Source organism: Mesoplodon densirostris, chromosome 9 (genome assembly GCF_025265405.1).
Source record: "Mesoplodon densirostris isolate mMesDen1 chromosome 9, mMesDen1 primary haplotype, whole genome shotgun sequence".
NCBI classification, from domain to species: domain Eukaryota; kingdom Metazoa; phylum Chordata; class Mammalia; order Artiodactyla; family Ziphiidae; genus Mesoplodon; species Mesoplodon densirostris.
The window spans coordinates 44,486,562-44,504,988 of record NC_082669.1 but is presented as its reverse complement, the minus strand read 5'-3'; the positions used below and the strand labels follow the sequence as shown (position 1 = coordinate 44,504,988).

The 18,427-nt window shown below is 38.7% G+C and overlaps 1 long non-coding RNA gene across 1 annotated transcript; it reads right to left on the bottom strand.

The window, feature by feature from the left end:
• Window positions 1-2,820: 2,820 nt before the first annotated feature.
• Window positions 2,821-6,935, bottom strand: LOC132495655 (uncharacterized). Its single transcript, XR_009533325.1, has 3 exons — window positions 6,782-6,935; window positions 3,865-3,904; window positions 2,821-3,057 (listed from the first exon to the last, which is right to left on the bottom strand). It is a non-coding gene; the product is annotated as an uncharacterized LOC132495655 (long non-coding RNA).
• Between the last annotated feature and the right edge of the window lie 11,492 nt (window positions 6,936-18,427).

Below are 18,427 nucleotides of genomic sequence, written 5' to 3'. Positions count from 1 at the left end.
AGGAAATATATTAATAGATTCCATCCCTCAAGAAAATAAAGATTTTTTAATGTGAATTTTAATTTTACGGCCAATTGCACAAGTTTTTTCCCCATCTTTGTATTGCCAATGGCACAGTGGGATGAACAGAGAACCTATTATCCAGTTCAAACTCAGACACCAATTTAAGCCCCCGGTCTCTTTGCTCATGGGTCTCATTTGCAAAACTGAGGGAGAGGACACTGGTATATAATAAAGTGGGAAAGACTAAAGGCTTTGGAGTCATACAGATTTAGTAGCTATATGATGTGGGGCAAGCTACTGACTGTCTGAATTGCAAGTTGTTAAACTGCAAATTAGGGGGAATAACAGCTCTCACACAGTGCTGTGATGAGGATTAAAAGAAATCATATAGGGAAAACTTCTGGCACATAGTAGACCCTCAATAAATATTCATTTCCTTCCTTCTTTTAACTTGAGCATTTCAGTTCCAATATAATGTCAAGCCCTAATTTGGGGGAACATTTTTTGAGAGAAATTACAGAGTTTACCACTATCAGTTGTTTTAACTTTTTAAAAATTGGCATCCAGTCTGTTTCAGAAAATAAGACAGCCTCTATCTTTAGGGTAAAAATAAAGAATTTGTAGGGAGCACGTACGACATGAACAGTGAGGAGAAAACTGGTATTCCCCTCAGGAGAAAATTTAAGATTATTTGGGAAAAAAGAGGATGGAAGGAAGGGAGGAAGGAAGTTAGTTGATAAATAGTTTTAAAGCCTATAAATTAAAAATGAACCAAGTGAGAGAAAGAAAGGTATTTGCTCTGCTGTCCTTCCCATTAAGATGGGTTAGGTATTAGGGCTGGCATGACACAGACATCTTTCTTGTTCCTAAAACGGAAAAAAAAATCTTTTATGAAAGTGAGTGAGTTTACAGCAGGAATGTCAGCTCAGTGAATGATTCAGTGCTCTATGTAAGTGGATATATACTTTACTACTTTGACCTTGCTGTATTTTTCATATTTTGCCTGACAACATATTGCGACCATTCCTTTCAGTTAGCAATTAAAGTCTAATTTGCAGCTGCCTTTATAAAACCAAAGCTTCCCTGCAACAAATGAAAATTTTCAAGCCCTCTTGTTTGATCTCTAGTATCATACAGTTCGGTATTTCAGACATATACAACGCCCAGAGCACGAAAAAAACACAGTAAATAGTCACTGTCCCTTAGCAGCGTCCGTAACTCAATGTTTCAGTTTGTCATACAGTATGAAATATAAATGAAGAAAAAGAGGAAGGGAGACACAGCAGTAATTTATGCCTGTCTAGAAAGTTTGGCACTGCAGCTCCAAGTATAGGGAGCCATTTACAGGAGAAAAACCGTAACCAGAGAATATGGAAGTGTGGAAGGTGAGATCATCCACCAGCAGCAATCTTTCAAATTCATAGACACTTTCGGATTCATGAGGTGAGAATGAGCAGTGCAGAGAACTGTGAAGTTCATTTGTGGTGTTTGATTTTGTTAACACGCACTCTCAAGCTGTCCTTGTTATGAGATGGTGGTCGAATAGTAAGTGAAAAAAAAATCAGTATGGAAAATATCCCCATTAATTGGAAATAATAGTAGTGTTACACATAAAAAAGTTAAAGGACTATATGTAACTTGAAAGTGTTATTTAAAAGAGAAAAAAATGTAAATTTAGCAGAACCTTGTACCAATCATTTAAAAAAATCTTTACCTGAACTTTTAAATGATTAATTTGAATTAATTTCAATCTATCTGCATGCATTTGTCTTCTATTAAGCATGGTCAAAATTTGTCTCAACATTTTTTTTTAAATTAAACATTTTCTTCAAGGCAGAATTAAATCTATCAACAATTTAATACAGACAAGAAAAGTAATTTATGGAATGAAGCAATGATCCATGCCTTTCTTACATTTCTCTCACTAAGCCCCACATAGATGTTATTTCAATTTCAAAATCAGAAGAGGGAAATGCCCAATATGTCTTAGTAGCTTCTCTAGAAACAGGCAAATCAAAATCTAGGAATCAAATGATGAGAGTCTTTAAGGTGTTTCGGGGTGAGAGAAGGGGAGGTAGCATCAATATGGCTTTTGGGGTCTGAGTGGGTACCAGAAAAATTAAAATGCCGTGCATCAAAAAAGTGTCACTTATTCTGAAAGACTTGTCTAGCAATTCAGAAATTTTAAAAGTAAACATTTGGGCTAACAAAAATACACAGGTATAATAATAAACATGATTAAATTAGGCATAAGATCAGGAAAATCTAAAAGGATACGTAAGGACCTTAGCTGTATAGACCAGAGCTTTTCAAATTTTAAAGTGCACACAAATCGCTTGGGATCTCATTAAAATACAGATTATGAATCAGTTAGTTTGGGGTGGGACCCAGGATTCTTCATTTTTCACGAGCTCCCAGGCCATGCCAATGCTGCTGGTCTACGGACCACACTTTACATAGCAAAGCCCCAGATCATGATAAAGGAAGAAGGTTTATCCTAGAAATTGCATCTAGAGAAGTGTGAATATCATATGATCTCTCTGACCAACCCCTGTTCCCACTCTGTTATTTTCAATGGAATTTACTCTAGAAAACATAAATGAAAGTAACATATTCAAATAAACACAATGTGATATTCTACGAAGGTAAATATATGAAGTACTTAACTCAGTTCTCAAAAGAGCCTGTGAAGTAAAGACTTTTATTATCTTCACTTTATGGAAAAAGAAACGGCCTTGGGGAATTGAACTAATCAAGTCAAAACCACATATGCAGGATTTAGAAACAGTTCTGAATTTGGCAAACCTTACTCCAGAGCCTAAATATTTTTGTCAGTTTTACTACAATTGTCAAGATTGCCCTATTGTATTCTTAGTCATCTTGCAAACAAAGCACCAGACACAAAAGATACAGTAGGGATACAATGGTGTATGAACGTTGGGCTATACCATCTTCATTGACAGCATCTAGAACAGGAGTCACTCAAGAATAACTGCTCTTGACATTAGAGATCTTACATGTGTGGTGAATAGCAGCCTTGATGCAATAAATAATCTGTTTCAAGAACCAGAATGAATGAGAGATGAGAATAAAATACTGGATTAAGCTCCTTACGCTAAAGAGCAGACAAATAGATTCTAGATAAGGACATACTGGAGGTTCCACAGCCCTGAACATATGGGATTACCACTAAAGCTCCACGTCAGAAAAAATAGCCCTTAGATTTTAGAATCCCCAAGGGACTTTTTTACTCTACGAAGGGTACACTATTAAATATTTTATGCATTCTGTTATTATTAAAGGGTATAATCCTTCCCCTAAGGTGTGCTGGCCCCAGGGTCTTTGAACAAGTCTAGACCAGAATTAATTAGGAGCCATCATTTTCATTACAATATGTTATAATTATGTCTGCTTATTTCACACTGTTCAATATACTCCCTCCTGTTAAACTACAGCACAAGGCCTTTAGCACCTGTTGCTTATTTCTGCCAGACTGAAAATATTCCTTTCTCTTTATTATTCGTGTGCAAGGCTAAGATGAACTTGCCAAGAGTTGTCATTCTTGAATGCACCTGCCAAGTGTCAGATACTTTAATAGGTGAAATGCTTATAGCATATGCTGTGTTTTCCGCAGCTTCCAACTTCCAGTGCCCAGTATTTCACAAGAGATTGAATATATTCAGGATGACCAATCCATTCCTTGATACATGTATATGTGACCATACGCCCATGCGTATACAACACACTTATATAAAACCCCCTCCAGGTTAGCTTTGGCTGAGACTATATCTTACAGTAATTTACTACCGTACATCTTCAACTTTTTTTAAAAAAAGAATAAATCCCTTGGATTATACTTACTGATTTGTTGGCAGTTGTTTTCATGGCATCAGTCTGTGTACTAAAAAATAAAAAAATAAAATTGAGTTTTGGGCTTCAAGGTAGCACCCTATGTCCTGTTTTGATAAGTTCTTTGCTTTCCTTTTCTGAGGATGCCTAATGCTTTTCCCACTCTTCTATTAGGTCTTCAATCCATCCAGATAAGAGTACTGCAAAGCTCCTGTAATTGAGGGATGGGGCCTAGAATAAAGGCATCCATCCTCGATATACTGAGGTACCCAGCAGGGTGAAGACGGAAAGGAATGCATCCCTTTTCCAAGAGTTATTCAACTTTATCCTGCCAGTCTCATCAGATGTTATCAGAGGTGTGGAATGGAAGGAGGGGTAGAGAAGGTTTTCTAGAATGCTGACATGGGACTAATGCCAATAAAGATGGAGTGATGATGGTTCTGCTTTCATAGCTTTACCACATTCCCAAGGATGAGTGAGGGCTTCCACGTTTTGTTCAGTTTCCGAGGAGCCCATGTGTTTTATGTTTACCTTCCCTGCCCGGCAGAACATTAACTTCCCTTTCCTTGACAGACATCAAAAATCCATGTAAAACTTTCCTGCAATCCACAGTAAAACTGACGTCTGCAGCAGGAAGCAGTCTTATTTTATGAGCACCCTTCTTCAGGTAACCTCAAGATAGAACAATTTAGACAATTTTCCCTTTTGAAACAGTAGAGCAAAATATTCCTAGACCTCTCTCTCCCTCTTTTTCTCCCTCACTTTCTCTCTCTTTTGCTTTCACGCTCCCTCCCTCATATATAAAAACACCATTCAGAGCTCAAGCTGCTTGATCATTAAAGAAGGAATTATACATCCTAAGGCCTTTACTATTAGAATATACATGAGTTTAGTTCATGAACAGCAAGCTTTCACGAACCAAGTGGTCAAGAACCTTGCTGATATAGCACCACCAGAATGAAACCAAGGGACCTTTCTCAGAGGAAGAATTTCCCATATAAGTCTACAAAACTGTACACTGACAATTCATTACACCTTCTGGAAAGGGAGGTGTTGCTGTATAGGGCTATAGTCAAACTGGATTTTTCTTATCCTAAGTTAACTTATGCCTTGGTAACTGTACTTCCTTGGATGTGATTCAGTCACAAGTGGGATTTTCTGAGAGGTTCTTGGCACACTTAATTTCTAATTGATGCCACTGATAACATAAAAACAGGATTGGGTTATACTTGAGGAAAAAAAAAGATTCTTCAGGTGTACTCCGAATGAGTTCATTTTATCCAGCAAAGGAACGGAAGAGCATCTGCAGGTAAGGTAGCTACACCTCTACTACCTGTAAGTAATAGTATTACTGGATCATTACCTAGGAAAGCAACCCTCGAAAAACGTCAAAGCTGGTAGCTTTCAGAGGACTCAGAAAAGCACAAAGGGGATAGAGTTCGCTTTCTTTCAGAGCCTAGGCCACTGATCAAAGAATTCCAAAGAGAATTCTGTGCACAGTCACTGATAAAATTTAAAAGGAGATTAGAGGCCCGTTTCCAGCCAGAATGATCTGAAAGCCCTGACATGTACCATTATATTGTTTGATGAACATTTCCAGAAGAATGAGATGTCCGTTTTGACCTTTGCAGTGTGAGTAACACATGTCGAAAGGAGGACAGAAGGCTTATTTTTATACAGATAGCAGAAAGCTGCTCTCCTTGCTAAGAAAGCATGGCAGGCTGATTTTGTCTTTCTTTTTTCCTTTGTAATTTGAAAGTCCTCCCAGATAAACCTTTGCAGTATACAACTTGGTTCTGACATCCTGGCTTTATGCCTCTAACTGTTTATAAGTCATGCAAGGAAGTCATCTATCTTGACCAATATGGCTCAGACATATTTTCCATGTTAATTACACATGTTTGGACTGACATTGCAATGATACAATTTCATTTGTTTAAAACAACAGAGTGGATGGCTCTTTAACTCAACAAATGTAGGTAAAAATTCTTCCCAGAGTAAATGCAACAAGTCTGGAAATTATAAAGGCACAGGCACTAGTGGCTGAAACCCCAGAGACTAAGAAGCTGATATTCTGCAAAGATCCCTTATTTAGATTAAAAGCATGTTGGAAAACTACAACATAATTATCAAAAAATTATAATTATAATATATGTGTTAGACACTCCAACAAGATTGGTGTCCTAAAAATAATCACCAGTTGAAAAGGAAGCAGAAGCATTTTTAACTCTAACCCAATGGAACTATTCGAATTTGGGCTGTGTTTTTGAGCAGGACCTCCACATTTTTTTACACTTACCAGAACACCAGCAGTTAACCCTGTAATGGCCAACTGCTAGTTATTACCCTACATTTGGTCCACAGCTGCATGGTTCTGCTCACTTTATTGTCATCTCAGCCCTCAGCCCATTAGATGCCTGGTGACCGCTTGCATGCAGAGGGGCCTTTGGTTAACTAAATCCCCATCAGGATCACAGCTGTTGTAAAACATTCGGTGACAAAAATATCCATGTGCAACGCATGGTAGATAAATTTGCGAGCCAATTTGAGCAAAACTTGAAAAACAAATGAGGGGACTAGTCGAATTCTCTGGCTTCTGAACTACATTTCCTCTATTTGGGGGGAATATGCTTTGTAACATTCCAGCATTCCCCTCTCAGTGCGACAGATGACTGGGGCTAAATTTCAGAGTGATAGGCCCAGCTAAGCAAAAATATACTTTTCCACCTTCCTTCACTCAGCCTCAGCAGTTAGAGAATGAATGTCATGTTCAATTATTCAGACAGATTCCTGACTGTGGCATAATACTAACGTCAGTATTGGGTATTTATTCACAATGTGCCTCAGCTTAAGACACCAAACCCTTGTTTCAGTTTCTTCCAGCCTGGAGGCCTAGCACAGTGGGTGCATATGTGCAAGTGTGTCTTACCCCAATCACGTGCAACAGCCAATGCTGCCAGGTCCAGTTCATCGCACAGAGGGCCCGGAAAGTGCCCTGTAGGTGATTATGGTTGGTGTTACAATGGTCAACCCCATGTCCGGTTATGACACTGAGAGACTGTGCTGATTCTGCTTCACCTCGCTACCTGCAAACGTTTAAAAACAGGAAGAAGACAAGGAGATAAATGACCTACACCCCAAAAATAGAATGAAGAGATCCATTTCTCGATTGTATCATTGAATGCCACTCCTTTGTCACATTTTGTCAAGATCCAAAATCAAGTAACAGATGTGATCTGAGACTCCCTTAGATCTAACTAAATTTAAACCCACAAAGGGAGAGTTGATTCTGGTTCTAACTAATCTGAAATTTGGTTTGTACATGCCTGTGTTGATTGATTGAATTCCTACCCCACACATATTCTGTTCATTCACTAAATTGTTGAGATGTGGCTTAACAGTCAGGGACCTAGATTTTTCTCCTCCATTAACTCATTCAGACATGTCTTAAGCACTCACTATGTGCCAGGCACTGAGGCTAAAATATTAATAAGTCACAGTCCTGGCATGCAAGGAATCTAGGGTTCAGAGGCATATAATCTCTCAAATGTAAGAGAGGGAAGATGCTTTCTTTTTTTAACCCTTCCATTAATTCTCCAGTCCTCTGCTGCCATAAATTATACAAATTTATGAAAGGAAACAGTGCCATTAGTTAGTTTTAGGTATTTCCCCAACTTGGTGAGCTAGGAGAGAACTCGTGTATATTACCTATGCACGGATGAGTTATTGACTTCTTAGTAATGTTCATTGAGAAAAAAAGATTTTTTTAATTTTGAAACTAAAAATTATCAAGTAGATATCTGGAGCACAACTAATGTATTATGTGCATGGAGTTAAAAAATATAATTTATACATTCTAGCTTTAAAGAATTTAAGTCAGGGAAAACAAGATTATGACAAATAATTAAAAAACATAATTGTGTGTGTATGTCTATATATCTATGTAAGATGTGAAAAATTATGTATAGGAGGGCTCTTCATATAGAATGGTCAAGGCAAACTTAATTAGTTTAGATTCTCATAATCTAAATTATGTTGCTGCACTTCATGATATTTTACAGAGGGTCCCCTCCATCCATAAGATAAAGCACTGGAAGGGCTGTGTGGAATCCATAGGTGAGTGCAACTCTGCTACATGAAGCCTGTAAGCTTATTAAAGATTTGATCAAGACCAGTGAATTCCAAGCCTACTCTGGTCTATCTCCCTTTTGGATCCCTATTTCTACATATTTTAGCTTTTTCTTCTTGTATCTCCTCTCTATTGTTTAATTCTGTGCTGTTATTTGAAGGCAGGTCATGGTTCATAAAATAGAGGTTTTCTCTAAAGTTAACAAAATAAAAAGAACTTTCTGGATTTGAATGTGAGCTTCTTCCTGACCAAGAAGACCTATAAGATATATCCCTTTACACTAAATATATAAACCTGGGGCCAAGGATTAGCGATTTCCCCTCCTCTAATGTAATAAGAAAGTACAATAGTAAACATTTTCTGAACTTATTTAAAGTTTTTTTTAAAAAAATAGAGCAGCTCACTTCTTATATTTCTCATAATAGAGGAGAAATGAAGATGTGACATTCAGTTTAGTCCAAAAATTACGTATTGAGAGACTGTGTGTGTATCCATCCTAATAGCATATATGTATATATGCTATTAGGCGAGATATTGTGAGCACAAAGGAAAATAAGACAGTCTCATACATAAAGTTACTTCTAATCATCAGAGAAGTAGAAGAGGAGCGAAGAGCTTAATCATGATACAGATAGATTAAAAGAAGAAGGGGGGCTTCCCTGGTGGCGCAGTGGTTGAGAATCCGCCTGCCGATGCAGGGGACACGGGTTCATGCCCCGGTCTGGGAAGATCCCACATGCTGCAGAGTGGCTGGGCCCGTGAGCCATGGCCGCTGAGCCTGAGCATCCGGAGCCTGTGCTCCGCAGCAGGAGAGGCCACAACGGTGAGAGGCCCGCGTACTGAAAAAAAAAAAAAAAAGAAGGAGGAAACGTATCATAAAAATACAAGGATGAGCACCTGGTCCATACCAGATAGGCTCTCAGGAGGCAGGTAAACTAACTCTTACAAGAAAAGCAAAATTTAGGAAATCAAAGAAAAAGGAATGACACAGACTCTTACTTCCAAGGAAACAAACAGTTTTTGAAAAGAACAGAGACATACAATATGTTGAATTTTAGGGAACAGCAAATAACTCAATACAAAATGCAAGAGTTGGAGAGATAGAAGAGATTGGAAGAGAGGGCTTTATATACCAGATTACAGAGTTTAGAATTCATTAGATGAGGAAGATGCATTAAAAATTTTTATGAAAAAGAATATCATAATGAGCTAATAAGGGCCTCTGCTAAGCACTATTTGCCATGAACAAGAAAAATAAACATATTGAATATATTCAGGAAATAAAATTGATACAATTTCACTTGGAAAATGTAGAGGAAAAGCTGGTGTCAAATGTGATTTGCAAGTTTTGCCTTGAGTGATTGCGTGGTAGATGTTACTACTTGAAATAAGAAACAGAAAAGGGAATGGGATCAAGAGCATAGGTGGAAGCCTTAAGGCTTAAATAGGAGGTAGGGAATAAAATATCTGAAACTACAAAGGAGATAAAAAGTAAAAATATAAATGAGTGTTTTACTCATCAATTTTTTCTGAAAGCTAGATAGATGTTTTCTGACAGATTCTTAAAGATTTTTTTTAAAAAGATTACACTTAAGGGCTTCCCTGGTGGCGCAGTGGTTGAGAGTCCGCCTGCCGATGCAGGGGACACGGGTTCGTGCCCCGGTCCGGGAAGATCCCACATGCCACAGAGCGGCTAGGCCCGTGAGCCATGGCTGCTGAGCCTGTGCTCCGCAACGGGAGAGGCCACAACAGTGAGAGGCCCACGTACTGCAAAAAAAAAAAAAAAAAAAAAAAATATATATATATATATATATATATATAAGCTTTGCATTTCATTTAAAGTGAAAATACTGTGCTATAAATCTTATAAAATAAATATTGGAAACTATACATTTCATGAGATATTATTCAATTTTTAATTAGAAAATTTGTAGGCCAGCCATTTATATGAGAGAGAGAGAAAGAGAGAGAGAGAGAGAAAGGTAATAATATGAGAGAGAGACAGAGAGGTAATATGAGAATATCCACACGCATTTAATAAAAATGAAATAATTTGACATCATTGTTTACCTATCAATTGGCAAAGTTGAAGAAATGGTAAGAAAACAAGCACTTTTAAATACTGTCAGTGGATAAAAAGATAGAATTTCTTATATAGCAGTTTGAAAATATAGATTAAAACCTTTAAATTTTGCACACCGTTTTTATCAAGCATGTTATTTATAAATTATGGGTGTATTCAAGAATTAAGCTGCAAATACACACACACACACACACACACACACACACACATATATATAATCCCTGTTGTTTATGTATTACAAATGAAGTGGTAGTTTTTAATCAGTGTTTTTTAAATTTTAAAGAAAACATCATCCAATATTCAAAAATACTTAAAAAATGAAAATTTTCATATTTCTCAAAAGGACTTTTGAATGAGTATCTTAGTCATACTACACAGAACTTCCAAAAATCGTCTCCCGTTTATCTTCCCTAAAATCCTCATTACAGTTTGGTGGCTGCTCCCAATGTCTCTGATTCTCTATTAAAACTCTCCAAAACTTTTTTCTACAATTGAGCACTGACCATTTCTTCTCTCTCACCTCTTTTCTCCATCTTTTCAACTCAACATTTTTCTTTTCTTGCATGTGTCTTCCTCACATGAATTAACATAGCCTCTTAGACTTACACATTGCTCTAATGCCTCCGTTTCCTGGATCAACACAGCAAAACCCCATGCCTGAAATTGCCAAAACAAAGTATCCCTCCTCTTTGGAAGGTAGAAGAGAATGCTTTAGAAGAAGAGAGACAGCTGAAAATATGTATATATGTTAATTTTTGAAAGTATCTGTCATAGAGAATTTATCATATTTGTCATATTTATAATTGAGAATATTTGAAATTCTAATTATCCAACAACAGCTTGGTTACATTAATTATGCTAAATTGATGCAGTAGAATTTGATGACATAGCTTTCAAAAAGTTTGTGTATGTACATATGAAGTATATTTAATGACAATATTCATATACTAAATTTTAAATCTCTAGTTTAAATAAACGTGTGTAGAGTTAATTTCTCCACTTTTTATTACTGGCTTTGTTGATACATCAAAATATATCAGTAGGATAAGAAATTATGTTTTTCCTTTGTCCTATGTTTTCTAAATGTTTGATAATTAAGTTATTTGTAAAGGTGAAAATCTTTACTGCTCTAATATAAATAACATGTTAAACTCAGAGAAATGAAAATGTGTCTAATTTCATCCAAACTGAATTTTTTAGTCTCCAATTGACATTCACTTAAAATCATGTATGCTAGTAGTTCTAAAAACAGATGTGAGTTATTTTTAGCACTAACTTAAAAAATATAGAACAGTTTCCAACTATATTAATTTGCTAGGGCTGCCACAACAGAATGCCACATACAGGTGACTTAAATAGCATAAATATATTCTCACAGTTCTGCAGGCTGCAAGTCCAAGATCAAGAGGGTGGCAGAGTTGATTTCTCCTGAGGCCTCTCTGCTTGGCTTACAGATGGCTGCCTTCTTGCTGTGTTCTCACATGGCCTTTCCTCGGTGCACATGTATCCCTATAATCTCCTCCTCTTCTCATAAGGACACTAGTCCTACTGCCAGAAAGTGGATATCAAAATAATAGAAAGATACAGTTATACAGTAGCACTACTGTCTATTTTATTATATTTTAATTATTTGAAAGTGTGTTATCTACAAAATAACTGTTAACTAAGAAGTATAGGGCTTCCCTGGTGGCGCAGTGGTTGAGAGTCCGCCTGCCGATGCAGGGGAAACGGGTTCGTGCCCCGGTCCAGGAAGATCCCACATGCCGCGGAGCGGCTGGGCCCGTGAGCCATGGCCGCTGAGCCTGCGCGTCCGGAGCCTGTGGTCTGCAACGGGAGAGGCCACAGCAGTGAGAGGCCCGCGTACCGCAAAAAAAAAAAAAAAAAAAATAGAAAAGAAGTATAATTAATTGAAGATGCCTTTTTTCAGTAATGCTAAAAAATAGAAAGAGGCTGAATGTATTTCCTCCATTTTTAATCTAGCTATGCCATTACAAGTGTCACATACACAACTGTGCTAACAGATACAGTCATCTAGAATGCATAGCTAGAAAGGAAATACTATACTCCAGGGAATGCCTTAAAAAAATTAGGAGAGCTACCCATTAGTTGTTCTTTGTTTTCTACTTTGGATTACATCAAACTGACCCAAACTCCTATTTATTACTAGTCCATTAAAACAAAAGCAAAGTTTAGACAGAGAACATTAATCAATTCATATTTCAATAAGCACAAAGACTACATAGGCCAATAAATCATGCAACCAGCTGTGTCTTTTTTTTTTTACAAGCATTGGTAAATAATCAGTTCGACTGAAATTAATTGCATCTTTTCTTCCCCCAATCCCTCATACACATAGCAGTGTGAAAGTATCTGGAGACAAAGAATAAACTGAGATTCAGTCATAAATAAGATAACCAATTTGTCATACAGACCAAGTAGTACATGGTGAGATCACTGAGTTCTTATGTATATAGCCAAAGCAAAACGGAGTGCTAAGAAATTAGATCACAAATTTTTCCAAGGGACATAGGTAGTTTTTCAATGTGTAAAAATTCATCCATATATGAGGACTCTTTTTCCTTTTGTGGTATCACCATCATAATGATTTTATTTACCCAATTACTTTTCTTAAACTTTCATCAAATAATTTACTCAAATGATTTCTGATTGTAACACTTTGTTAGAATTGTGGTTTTCTATGATTAGCTATGTGAAATAAGTCATCTCATGACCGGAGGCTTCTACTTCATCCACTACCTATACCAACTTGGCAAAAATCCATGCCCAGAAACTTCCTAAAAAATGAAGTATCTTTCCTCTTTAGAAAGTAACACATGAGAGTTGATTCAGGATGCTTTTATGTTAAGTATTCAAAACTATACCCTACAGTGTTAACTACAGTCACCATGTTTTACATTAGATCCTCAGACTTTATTTACCTTATAGCCAAAAGTTTATACCCTTTTACCAACCTCTTCCCATTTCCCCTACACTTCAGCCCTTGGCTACCCCTTTTCAACTCTCTCTGTATGTGTTTTTATTTCTTTTTTAAACGTCCCCATATATGTGATATCTTGCAGTATTTGTCCTTCTCTGTGTGGCTATTTCACTTAGCATAATACCAAAAGGTCGAGGACTTCCGGGTAAGATGGCGGAAGAGTAAGACGCGGAGATCACCTTCCTCCCCACAGATACACCAGAAATACAGCTACACGTGCAACAACTCCTACAGAACAACTACTGAATGCTGGCAGAAGACCCCAGACCTCCCAAAAGGCAAGAAACTCCCCACATACCTGGGTAGGGCAAAGCAGAGAGATTCCCGCAGAGAGGAGCGGTGCCGAGCGGCACTCACCAGCCCGAGAGGCTTGTCTGCTCCCCCGCCAGGGCGGGCGGCGCTGGAGCTGAGGCTCGGGCTTCGGTCAGAGCGCAGGGAGAGGACTGGGACTGGCGGCGAGAACTCAGCCTGAAGGGGGCTAATGTGCCACAGCTAGCCGGGAGGGAGTCCGGGAAAACTCTGGAGCTGCCGAAGAGGCAGGAGACTTTTTCTTCCCTCTTGGTTTCCTGGTGCGCGAGGAGAGGGGATTAAGAGCACCGCGTAAAGGAGCTCCAGAGACGGGCGCGAGTCGCGGCTTAGGGCGCAGAGCCCAGAGACGGGCGTGGGACGCTGGGGCTGCTGCTGCCGCCGCCAGGAAGCCTGTGTGCGAGCGCAGGACACTGTCCACGCCGCCCTTCCGGGAGCCTGTGCAGCCTGCCACTGCCGGGGTCCCGGGATCCAGGGGCGGCTTCCCTGGGAGAACGAACGGCGCGCCCCGGGCTGGTGCAACATCACGCCGACCTCTGCCGCTGCAGGCACGCCCCGCACTCCGTGCCCCTCCCTCCCGCCCGGCCTGAGTGAGCCAGAGTCCCCGAAGAGGCTGCTCCTTTAACCCTGTCCTGTCTGAGCGAAGAACAGACGCCCTCCGGCGACCTACACGCAGAGGCGGGGCCAAATCCAAAGCTGAGACCCAGGAGCTGTGAGAACAAAGAAGAGAAAGGGAAACCTCTCCCAGCAGCCTCAGAAGCAGCGGATTAAAGCTCCATAATCAACTTCATGTACCCTGCATCTGTGGAATACATGAATAGACAACAAATCATCCCAAATTGAGGAGCCAGGAGTCAGTGCTGTGCCTCTGAGGTGGGAGAGCGAACTTCAGGACACTGGTCCACAAGACACCTCCCAGCTCCACATAATATCAAACGGCGAAAATCTTCCAGAGATCTCCATCTCAACACCAGCACCCAGCTTCACTCAACGACCAGCAAGCTACAGTGCTGGACACCCTATGCCAAACAACTAGCAAGACAGGAACACAACACCACCCATTAGCAGAGAGGCTGCCTCAAATCATAAAAAGTCCGCAAACACCCCAAAACACACCACCAGACGTGGACCTGCCCACCAGAAAGACAAGATCCAGCCTCATCCACCAGAACACAGGCAGTAGTCCCCTTCACCAAGAAGCCTACACAACCCACTAAACCAACCTTAGCCACTGGGGACAGACACCAAAAACAACGGGAACTACGAACCTGCAGCCTGCAAAGAAGAGACCCCAAACACAGTAACATAAGCAAAATGAGAAGACAGAAAAACACACAGCAGGAGAAGGAGCAAGATAAAAACCCACCAGACCTAACAAATGAAGAGGTAATAGGCAGTCTATCTGAAAAAGAATTCAGAATAATGATGGTAAAGATGATCCAAAATCTTGGAAATAGAATAGACAAAATGCAAGAAACAGTTAACAAGGACCTAGAAGAACTAAAGACGAATCAAGCATCGATTAAAAACACAATAAATGAAATAAAAAATACTCTAGATGGGATCAATAGCAGAATAACTGAGGCAGAAGAACGGATAAGTGAGGTGGAAGATAAAATAGTGGAAATAACTGCTGCACAGCAAAATAAAGAAAAAAGAATGAAAAGAACAGAGGACAGTCTCAGAGACCTCTGGGACAACATTAAACGCACCAACATTCGAATTATAGGGGTTCCAGAAGAAGAAGAGAAAAAGAAAGGGACTGAGAAAATATTTGAAGAGATTATAGTTGAAAACTTCCCTAATATGGTAAAGGAAATAGTTAATCAAGTCCAGGAGGCACAGAGAGTCCCATACAGAATAAATCCAAGGAGAAATACACCAAGACACATATTAATCAAACTGTCAAAAATTAAACACAAAGAAATCATATTAAAAGCAGCAAGGCAAAAACAACAAATAACACACAAGGGAATCCCCATCAGGATAACAGCTGATCTCTCAGCAGAAACTCTACAAGCCAGAAGGGAGTGGCAGGACATACTTAAAGTGATGAAGGAGAAAAACCTGCAACCAAGATTACTCTACCCAGCAAGGATCTCATTCAGATTTGATGGAGAAATTAAAACCTTTACAGACAAGCAAAAGCTGAGAGAGTTCAGCACCACCAAACCAGCTTTACAACAAATGCTAAAGGAACTTCTCTAGGCAAGAAACACAACAGAAGGAAAAGAACTACAATAATGAACCCAAAACAATTAAGAAAATGGGAATAGGAACATACATATCGATAATTACCTTAAATGTAAATGGACTAAATGCTCCCACCAAAAGACACAGACTGGCTGAATGGATACAAAAACAAGACCCATATATATGCTGTCTACAAGAGACCCACTTCAGACCTAGAGACACATACAGACTGAAAGTAAGGGGATGGAAAAAGATATTCCATGCAAATGGAAACCAAAAGAAAGCTGGAGTAGCAATTCTCATATCAGACAAAACAGACTTTAAAATAAAGACTACTAGAAGAGACAAAGAAGGACACTACATAATGATCAAGGGATCAATCCAAGAAGAAGATATAACAATTGTAAATATTTATGCACCCAACATAGGAGCACCTCAATACATAAGGGAAATATTAACAGCCATAAAAGGAGAAATCGACAGTAACACAATCATAGTAGGGGACTTTAACACCCCACTTTCACCAATGGACAGGTCATCCAAAATGAAAATAAATAAGGAAACACAAGCTTTAAATGATACATTAAACAAGATGGACTTAATTGATATTTATAGGACATTCCATCCAAAAACAACAGAATACACATTTTTCTCAAGTGCTCATGGAACATTCTCCAGGATAGATCATATCTTGGGTCACAAATCAAGCCTTGGTAAATTTAAGAAAATTGAAATTGTATCAAGTATCTTTTCTGACCACAATGCTATGAGACTAGATATCAATTACAGGAAAAGAGCTGTAAAACATACAAACACATGGAGGCTAAACAATACACTACTTAATAACGAAGTGATCACTGAAGAAATCAAAGAGGAAATTAAAAAATACCTAGAGGGCCTCCCTGGTGGCGCAGTGGTTGAGAGTCCGCCTGCCGATGCAGGGGATACGGGTTCGTGCCCCGGTCTGGGAGGATCCCATATGCCGTGGAGCGGCTGGGCCCGTGAGCCATGGCCGCTGGGCCTGCGCGTCCGGAGCCTGTGCTCCGCAATGGGAGAGGCCACAACAGTAAGAGGCCCGCGTACCGCAAAAAAAAAAAAAAAAAAAAAAAAAAAAAAAAAAAAAAAATACCTAGAAACAAATGACAATGGAGACACGACGACCCAAAACCTATGGGATGCAGCAAAAGCAGTTCTAAGAGGGAAGTTTATGGCAATACAATCCCACCTTAAGAAACAGGAAATATCTCGAATAAACAACCTAACCTTGCACCTAAAGCAATTAGAGAAAGAAGAACAAAAACATCCCAAAGTTAGCAGAAGGAAAGAAATCATAAAAATCAGATCAGAAATAAATGAAAAAGAAATGAAGGAAACGATAGCAAAGATCAATAAAACTAAAAGCTGGTTCTTTGAGAAGATAAACAAAATTGATAAACCATTAGCCAGACTCATCAAGAAAAAAAGGGAGAAGACTCAAATCAATAGAATTAGAAATGAAAAAGGAGAAGTAACAACTGACACTGCAGAAATACAAAAGATCATGAGAGATTACTATAAGCAACTCTATGCCAATAAAATGGACAACCTGGAAGAAATGGACAAATTCTTAGAAATGCACAACCTGCCAAGACTGACTCAGGAAGAAATAGAAAATATGAACAGACCAATCACAAGCACTGAAATTGAAACTGTGATTAAAAATCTTCCAACAAACAAAAGCCCAGGACCAGATGGCTTCACAGGCGAATTCTATCAAGCATTTAGAGAAGAGCTAACACCTATCCTTCTCAAACTCTTCCAAAATATAGCAGAGGGAGGAACACTCCCAAACTCATTCTACGAGGCCACCATCACCTTGATACCAAAACCAGACAAGGATGTCACAAAGAAAGAAAACTACAGGCCAATATCACTGATGAACATAGATGCAAAAATCCTCAACAAACTACTAGCAAACAGAATCCAACAGCACATTAAGAGGATCATACACCATGATCAAGTGGGGTTTATTCCAGGAATGCAAGGATTCTTCAATATACGCAAATCAATCAATGTGATACACCATATTAACAAGTTGAAGGAGAAAAACCATATGATCATCTCAATAGATGCAGAGAAAGCTTTTGACAAAATTCAACACCCATTTATGATAAAAACCCTGCAGAAAGTAGGCATAGAGGGAACTTTCCTCAACATAATAAAGGCCATATATGACAAACCCACAGCCAGCATCGTCCTCAATGGTGAAAAACTGAAACCATTTCCACTAAGATCAGGAACAAGACAAGGTTGCCCACTCTCACCACTCTTATTCAACATAGTTTTGGAAGTTTTAGCCACAGCAATCAGAGAAGAAAAGGAAATAAAAGGAATCCAAATGGGAAAAGAAGAAGTAAAGCTGTCACTGTTTGCAGATGACATGATACTATACATAGAGAATCCTAAAGATGCTACCAGAAAACTACTAGAGCTAATCAATGAATTTGGTAAAGTTGCAGGATACAAAATTAATGCACAGAAATCTCTGGCATTCCTATATACTAATGATGAAAAATCTGAAAGTGAAATCAAGGAAACACTCCCATTTACCATTGCAACAAAAAGAATAAAATATCTAGGAATAAACCTACCTAAGGAGACAAAAGACCTGTATGCAGAAAATTATAAGACACTGATGAAAGAAATTAAAGATGATACAAATAGATGGAGAGATGTACCATGTTCTTGGATTGGAAGAATCAACATTGTGAAAATGACTCTACTACCCAAAGCAATCTACAGATTCAATGCAATACCTATCAAACTACCAATGGCATTTTTCACAGAACTAGAACAAAAAATTTCACAATTTGTATGGAAACACAAA